This window comes from Apium graveolens, chromosome 2 (assembly GCF_009905375.1).
Source record: "Apium graveolens cultivar Ventura chromosome 2, ASM990537v1, whole genome shotgun sequence".
In the NCBI taxonomy this organism is placed as follows: Eukaryota; Viridiplantae; Streptophyta; class Magnoliopsida; order Apiales; family Apiaceae; genus Apium; species Apium graveolens.
Window position 1 is genome coordinate 252,206,356 of NC_133648.1, and position 7,935 is coordinate 252,214,290.

Below are 7,935 nucleotides of genomic sequence, written 5' to 3' on the forward strand. Positions count from 1 at the left end.
ACATGCATCTCAACAGACTGTTTCTAAATCTGAACTAGTCAAGAAGTTTGTTCGAGGAGAAGCACCAGTACCTTGGAGTGAAACTCCTAAAGGACAGGAGTGGACTAAGGAATGGAACACAATTACCTTTGTTCCATCTGAAAAAATTATTGTTGAGCACTTCGCGAAAGCTGATGAGATGCTAATTACTGATGATTTCAAGACACAGCTTCGAGTCACTGCATTGAGTACTAGATATCTGCAAGGTCTACATTCAACAACTCATGCAAAGTTACATAAAATTCAGGAAGAATTGCTCAAGCAAGAAACGATTAACAAAATTGACAAGAAAACTTTCTTTCAACCTACCTTTGATAGAGTTGCTTACATTGAGAAGACCCAAGAGAAGCAACAGTCTCAGATTGATGATATTTTGAAAAATCAAGCTTCTCGGCAATCTCAACTCGATGAAATCCAATCCTCAGTGGAATTGCTTGTCTCTCTTCTCTTACCTGCTGATATCAAAAAGGGGGAGAAGGTAATTAAGTCCAAATGCAAAACTGTTAAGACACTGAAGGGGAAGGATGATGAAAAAGATGACCAGGGAAACTCTGGAATGGGTGGAGGTCATGGTCAAGGTAGTGGTTTCTCATCAAGAAGAGCTGAAGCTACAGGTCATAGAACAAGTTATAATACTGGAAAAAGAATTACTTCTGATACTAGTAAAAGGATAAGTTTTGATGAACTTTTGTATCTTGATGAAGAAATATCAAGACAGTTATTTCTTAAGGAAAATCCAGGAATGGACTTTGAGGGTCTAATGGAAGAAGAAGCTAGACTTAAGTCAGAAAAAGTCAATTCTAAATCTGAAGCTTCTGTTGGTAAAAAGAAACTTCCTAAGGCCAAAGGCATTGTGATAAAAGAAAGGACAAATCCTGAAGCAACCAAGGTCAAATCACAATTGCAGATAGATCCAAGGTCCAAGGGCAAAGAAAAAGTTGGTGAACCTATCAAGGTTTATGTGCCTCCTGTGGATGAAGAAATTACTGTTGAAGATGTTGATCTTACTCTGACTTCAAGGAAGATTTCTAAGACAACCTCTGACATGGCTCAAGTTGTTCAGAGTCAAGATATAGTTAGTTCTGATATTACAGAGAAGCAAGTAACCTCTGACATAGCTCAAGTTGACTTGATATCAAAACATAAGGAAAAGGAAACCTCTGACATTGCTCATGTTAAACCTTCAAAGTTACTCCTACCAGGATTCACCAAAGCCAAACAGACTCAACCTTTGAAGACTGCATCAAGTGGTTTTGAAGCAAGAGTGCTTACTGGAAAGGAAGCAAGAGATAAATATGGATTGGGTAGTGCTGATGAAAGAAGAATACAGAACACAACCAATGATCCAACTTCCTGAAGTGAACCAGGTATTGGAGCAACTCCTGAAAGATTGAATCAACTAGAATCTCTACAGATGGTTTACTATACCTACTTGAAAGAACACATCTTGTTGTACTTCATGACAGATGGTAGGGTTTATCATATAAGGGAAAATGCTATTTTACTGAAATATTTTGAAGAATTGGAACATGTATTATTTTTACTTCAAGTGTATGATAGAATAACAGAAAGTGCTGCAAACTATTTGAAGAATCAAATTCAGAGACAAAAAAGGCTTTATTCTGTAAAGTCTGACATCACATATCTTCCAAACTATAGAGATCACAAGGGTGATATTGTTGAGATGAAGCCTAACTCTGCTAAGATTATAACTACCTTTCTGGGTTATAAGGCTGTAGAATTCAATCTTGAGTCTGACAAGGCGTATTTGATCAGACTGGATCAGGACATAAGGAAAGCTATAATTAATGATCTCAGGGCTGCTATCTTCCAAACTAGTGAAGATTCTGCAGAACTTAAAGATGCTAAAAGGAGGATGATTGATGAACTCAGATATGCTGAGAGATATTTGTTAAAGAACTATCTCAGAACAACTCCTGACATCAGAGAGATCAAAAAGTGAAGCCAAGTCAAGATCTACAACTGCTCAAATTCTGATATGAATACAGACTGAAGTTGTTATCAGTAGTTAAAATTGGTAAAGCTTTAAGGACTGTAAGTTGTAGTTATCTAGTCAAATTTTCATGCATTTGTACTTAATGTTTTTGACATCATCAAATATCTGTTAAACTTGTATATTATGCTAATTTACAAGATGGGGGAGATTGTTAGATATATTTGATAATGTCATGACTAATATGATTTATGTTCAGTTTTCAGATCTTACTTAAACAGGACAAATCAGTACTTAACTGAAATCAGCACTTATACTGAAGTCAGAACTTAAGTTATCAGTACTTAAGGTTCAGGGGATATTTATCATAAGATAATATCATGACTTAAAGGAAACGTTCAGATAAGAAAGGCGGCAGATTGAAAGGAAAAGAAGATCAAGACAAACATAAGAATAGATATGCATGAAGAAGGAATTCTCTGAAGAATAGAATACTTGGAAGAAAAAATATCTGATTGATATATTTTAGGAAGCAAAATTATATTCCATATCAATTAGTGATTATCTTGTAACTGTGTAGTATATAAACACAGACATAGGGTTTACACTATAAGTGTTATCATTATTGAGAATATTATTCATTGTAACCCTAGCAGCTCTCGTGATATTTGTTCATCACTGAGAGAGGACAGTTCCATACGGTAACAGAGTTTATTGCTTTGAATAAAGTCTGTTTTATGTTACTTGTGTTATTAGAATTCGATTTGATTGTGTTATACACTGTATTCACCCCCCTCTACAGTGTGTGTGACCTAACAGTCCAGGTTAATCGAGTTAAACTAGCTGGCAGCTTTTGAGATAATTTAAGTTTGTAAAAGTTTGTAATAATGTTTAATGTTCAGTTCTAAGTTTGAATAGTTGGGATTTGGACATTGTAATATAAAGTGTGTGTGTGTGGCTTGTGTGCATACTTTAACCTGTTGCGGTCCGTGGTAGTTGGTAAGTAGGGTCACTGCATATTATTATTATCTTTATTATTGTTATAAGCAGGTTATAAATAAGATGTGTGTGTGTGTGTGTGAACCCCAAACTTCTGACCCGGGTTTGGAGGGCGCCACATTCACAGTTCAGACCCAAATCCAAAACCAAACCAACCTTTGGTACTTCTCAAAAGGTGCCAGTTGTAAAATCTGACACATCCTCCAGACCTAAAACCTCAAAAGCTAAATTTGTTCCTCAATCCCACCAAGGAGAAAGAAAAGGCTGATTCTGAGAGATGAATCAGATGAGGAAGAAAAGGTCCAGGTTCCTGCATCAGAACCTGTGACAGAAGAAGCTGAAGAGTCAACTCTCCAGAAGGAGAAAGCAGCTGAAGCTTCTGGCATTCAGAAAAGAAAGAGGTCTTCACATTCTGATATAGATTATGTCACCCCTCCATCTAGAAAATCAAAATTGAGGAAGATGAGAGCAGGTGTGCATATTGCACAAACTCAATCTGAGGATGCTAAAGATGCTGAGGAAGGGGATCAGGAATCTCTGATCTCATCAGAACCTATTGTGATTGAAGCCTTGCCAGCAGCTGAAAAATTCTGATTCAGGAATCTGAAATTCCTGAAGTCCACAGATTAGAACCTGTACAAGAATCTGTGATTTCTCCACCTCACTCTCCAATCAAAGCTACAGATAATTTTATGCCCTAGAGATAACACTATTATGTTTACATTATGAAACATTTGGATTATTAATTATGATTATATGGATTATTCTTTAATAATTTATTATATCTTTATTTTCTGCGATAAGATGTTAGATTAATAAATGTCCTTGGAATATGATATGTAAATCTATATCTCTAAGTACGTGTTAGGTAATGAATCATACACGGAGGGGGGGGGTGAATGTGTTTTTCTGATTTTAGGCTTTTTTGAAAGTTAATGATTGAACAAAGTAAATTAAATCTTGTATAGAAAGTGTTCATGCAGAAATTAAACTTGCATAAAATAAAGAACACAAATCTTTAAAACTCACTTAATTTTTATATAAAAATTAAGACTGTTTTGCTACAAAATTTCTAAGCTCTTTGATGTTAAAAAGTTCAGCTTCTTCTTGAGAGTGATACAAGAGATTTTATCTAAATTGTTACTTCTAACTGGAGGACCACTGTTAACTTTATAACTCAGTTACTGCTGATTTACACAGTGGATAATAAACATGCTATTAGCTTTTCTAAACTGTCACTTGTCATTTCTATTTATAGAAAAGCAGATCTTCCATTTATGGCTTAGCATATCTTTAGCATCTCGTGTTTACTTTAATCTTCCTCTATCAGTTAATCTTTGTCATTGATCTTGCACACTCTTCAAGCTGCTTTTTGTAGACTTGTCAATCCAGCTGTTGGATTGTTTGTTGATTGTTTATCTTGGATATTGAACTGATCTACAATTTTGTACTTTGAGACTGTACCTCGAGATCTCCAGTTTGAATTAGTAGCACACTTGACATATAGCTTATCCATCGAGTAGATATTGCTCATCCATCGAGTAGATGTTGCTCATCCATATATAGCTCATCCGTCGAGTAGATATTGCTCATCCGTCGAGTAGATATTGCTCATCCACCGGTACTCTCCGGAGTTCTCGAATGACTTCTCTATAATATTAAATTTGTGACTTGTAGAGATCTTGACTTAAGAATATTTTTCTCCAAACAGAATTCAACTCCAAGCTTCTTCAAAATTCTTTTGAGGCATGATCTTCTTGTTCTTCTTCCAAATAGAATCCTTAGGCTTGATACTGTTTTAGGAAAAAGACTCCAGTCTGCTCCTTTACATTTTTATAGACTTTAAGTGTTACAAGTACAAAATATAAATTTAGATAACAATACAACTTACTTAGGGTTGACCCCAAGCTTAACAAAATACTGAAAATAACTGTTCATTAATCTTCTACTCAGATCAGATATCAGATGTTGATTTGATTTGCTTCATACTATGATCATAGATGTTAATGACATTATTAGCTCCAGTAATCTTTGACATCATCTATTATATATTACAATCTCCCCCAACTTGTTCATTATGAAATTATGCACAAGTTCTGATTGTTGATGTCAAAACTTTAACTAAATGCAGAAACCAATCTTCCCATCTGATCTTCTTTTGTTGATTTGCATTTAGATTTATTCGTCTCTCCCCCTGTGAAGAATAGAATATTTTATTATTTGGAAACATCCATCAGCTGTTTTGGCAGGCATTTAGATATATTCTCCCCCTTTTTGACATTATCTCCTGGTAGAAAGATCCAACTAGATGCACATTGTTCAAGCTACTGTCATTGTCCATTTAGAACACTGTCTGCAGCTTCAAGCTCCAGTGAGATTTGTGAAGATGAGTTTATCAAATAGAATAGAGTTTCCATGTATTTCTGCAGAAAGAGTTTGTAAAAAAAATCCTAAGCTCTCTGTTCTTTTGAATAAGTAGTCTCACTACTTCTCACTGCACTAGTCTCATGATTGTTGAGAGTCAGAGTTCCCTCACAAGGATTTCTAAATCCATGCACTCATCTACCTCTCCTTTTGCCAGGAAGGATCGTGCCTCTCTTGTTCTCTATTTTTGTCTCTCAATCTTTTCTCTTATTCTCACATAAAAGGCTCAGTTATGGTTTGACTTACAGAAATAAGAGGTGGCCGAAAAGAGTTGTCTGTGATCATATGATTAGGGGTAATCCATATAGGTCTAATCATACTCATTTCATCAGAAAAGAGAATATTAACTTGAAGTTGTGAGGTGAATGAATCATTTAGAGCACCTGTGACTAGGGTCACAGTTTGACTCACAGATTGCTCTATGATTATGATAGTGTGTTGTTCTCCACTTGTAGTGGGAACCTCCAACTGAATTGGAGGGGATTTGACTAGGTTACTAACATGTACACCAGCCTCAAACCCTTGTGTATCTTGCAACACACTAGCACATAAATGTGCTATACTTGCCCTTCTCATGACATTGTCATAGGAAATTTTACTTCTAGCTTTTACTGCTAAAGCAGCTTGTGCTTGAGTTATGAGGGGAGTTGTTCCTTTTTGAGGAAGCTCCAATTGAATAGGAGAGGATTTAGATAGCTCCCCCTCAAGAGTACTACCCTCAAACCTTACAAGTTGTGAAGACTATTTTGTACATGAAGGTGCATTAGGAATACTCATGGAATATTCAGTAAACTGATAAATTTTCCATGTTTGGTGGTTTCTCTTCTCAAACAACAAAACACTCTGAAGAACATGATAAAATTGTTATCCTTTTGTACAACAGGTTTCTTTTGAGAGTCACCTGAGTGGGATTATGTTTGAGTTTATGTTTGAGTTGCTGTATCTGGGATAACTACAGTTTGGTTTATAGATGTTCTAGCTGCATGTTAACACAAATACCTGTTGATTGAAAATTTGAATTTCCTGTTGTTGTCTGAGTGGATTGTGTTGAACCTGTAATGCATTGAACATATTTATCTATTTTGAATAGGCATAAGCATTGAGACATACAATTGCAAGCATTATGACAGGAAAACTAATAACCAATTAATTTGTAAACACAAGGCAATCATGACATAAACAATCAAACAACAAAAACAAATTGATAGAGAAGAAGAGCATTTTCATTAAAATTAACCACATAGTACATTAAGATTCAAATTACATCAAGTAAATCCTAATCCTAACTACTCTAATTTGGGCTTCTTCTTCTCAACCTTCAATCACCTTGCCCTGCGCTGGTAAGATCTGGACATGGAGTGTGCAAGAGAGATGATCCTCCCCTGCAACTCCAAAGCAGCAAGGCATTGCTGCTCAGCTACCCTAGCACGTCTCTCATGCTCCAGAGAGACTTCCATCTCAAAAAAAAGAATTCTGAGTTGATCATCCCACGAGAGTTTATCAAAGATCTCTCGTGGAATATCAAAGGGGCTGCAAACAACCCCACTGAGACGGACACATAGTCCGAAAGGATCAAAGTAAATTTGATCTGCATCTAGATGATGGACAGGCTGGTAAGCTCTATGAATAAGTCTGTAAAAGACTGGGGCATCCATTAAAGAGAAGGAGAGAGAGATGAACAGGAGATGAGTTTGAAATTAGATGTTTGTTGAGAATAGGAGTAGTGATGAATGATAAAGAGTAAAACGTTTTAATTTATAGAGGGAGTAAAAATAGAAACCAATAGAATCTTGAGTTGCCCGGATAATAAGAGTAATAATCACATAAGCATACTTGACAGTTAAAAATGACTAGTTACTGTTCCCCATGCAAGTACTCAAGAATATTAGTTCACTTTAGGATAACTATTCCCCATGCAAATAAACAAGTACTCCATACACAAAAAGTAACTCCTCCTATCAGCATACAGTCAAATAGATTTAACCACTATCAACATTCTCAAAACATTACATATAATTTACTAGTCTACTTTACATTAGACTCACAAAAGAAAATATTAGCGCATTAATGTGTCAATAAGTCAAATTAATTATAGATAAAGTATGTCAAAAGTATTTTACTGAACAGAAATTATGAATTAAATTATTTCAGTTTTTCATACTTTTTGCTTCTTTTGATCTGTTATTTTTTAACTTTATATAGTTAGAATATGAGTCAGTAAATATTCAGTTTGCTTAGAATTTCGAGAACTTCCAAGTTAAAGTAATCGAGAAGTCTGGGTATTTATAGTAAAGGTAGATGACTTGTCGAGAACTCAAAAATAGACATTTGGATTTGTCTATTGAGAAGTCATTTAGAGAAGTGAAGTACATGTCAAGAAGTCATTTTAAATTACTCTTATAGAGAACTCAAACTTGACTTATCGAAATGTCAAATAAATACCCAGTTTGTCCAAAAATTGGACTGAACTAATTCTAACTTTTACTTGAATAAATTCAAAATAAAATTAGAATAAATTT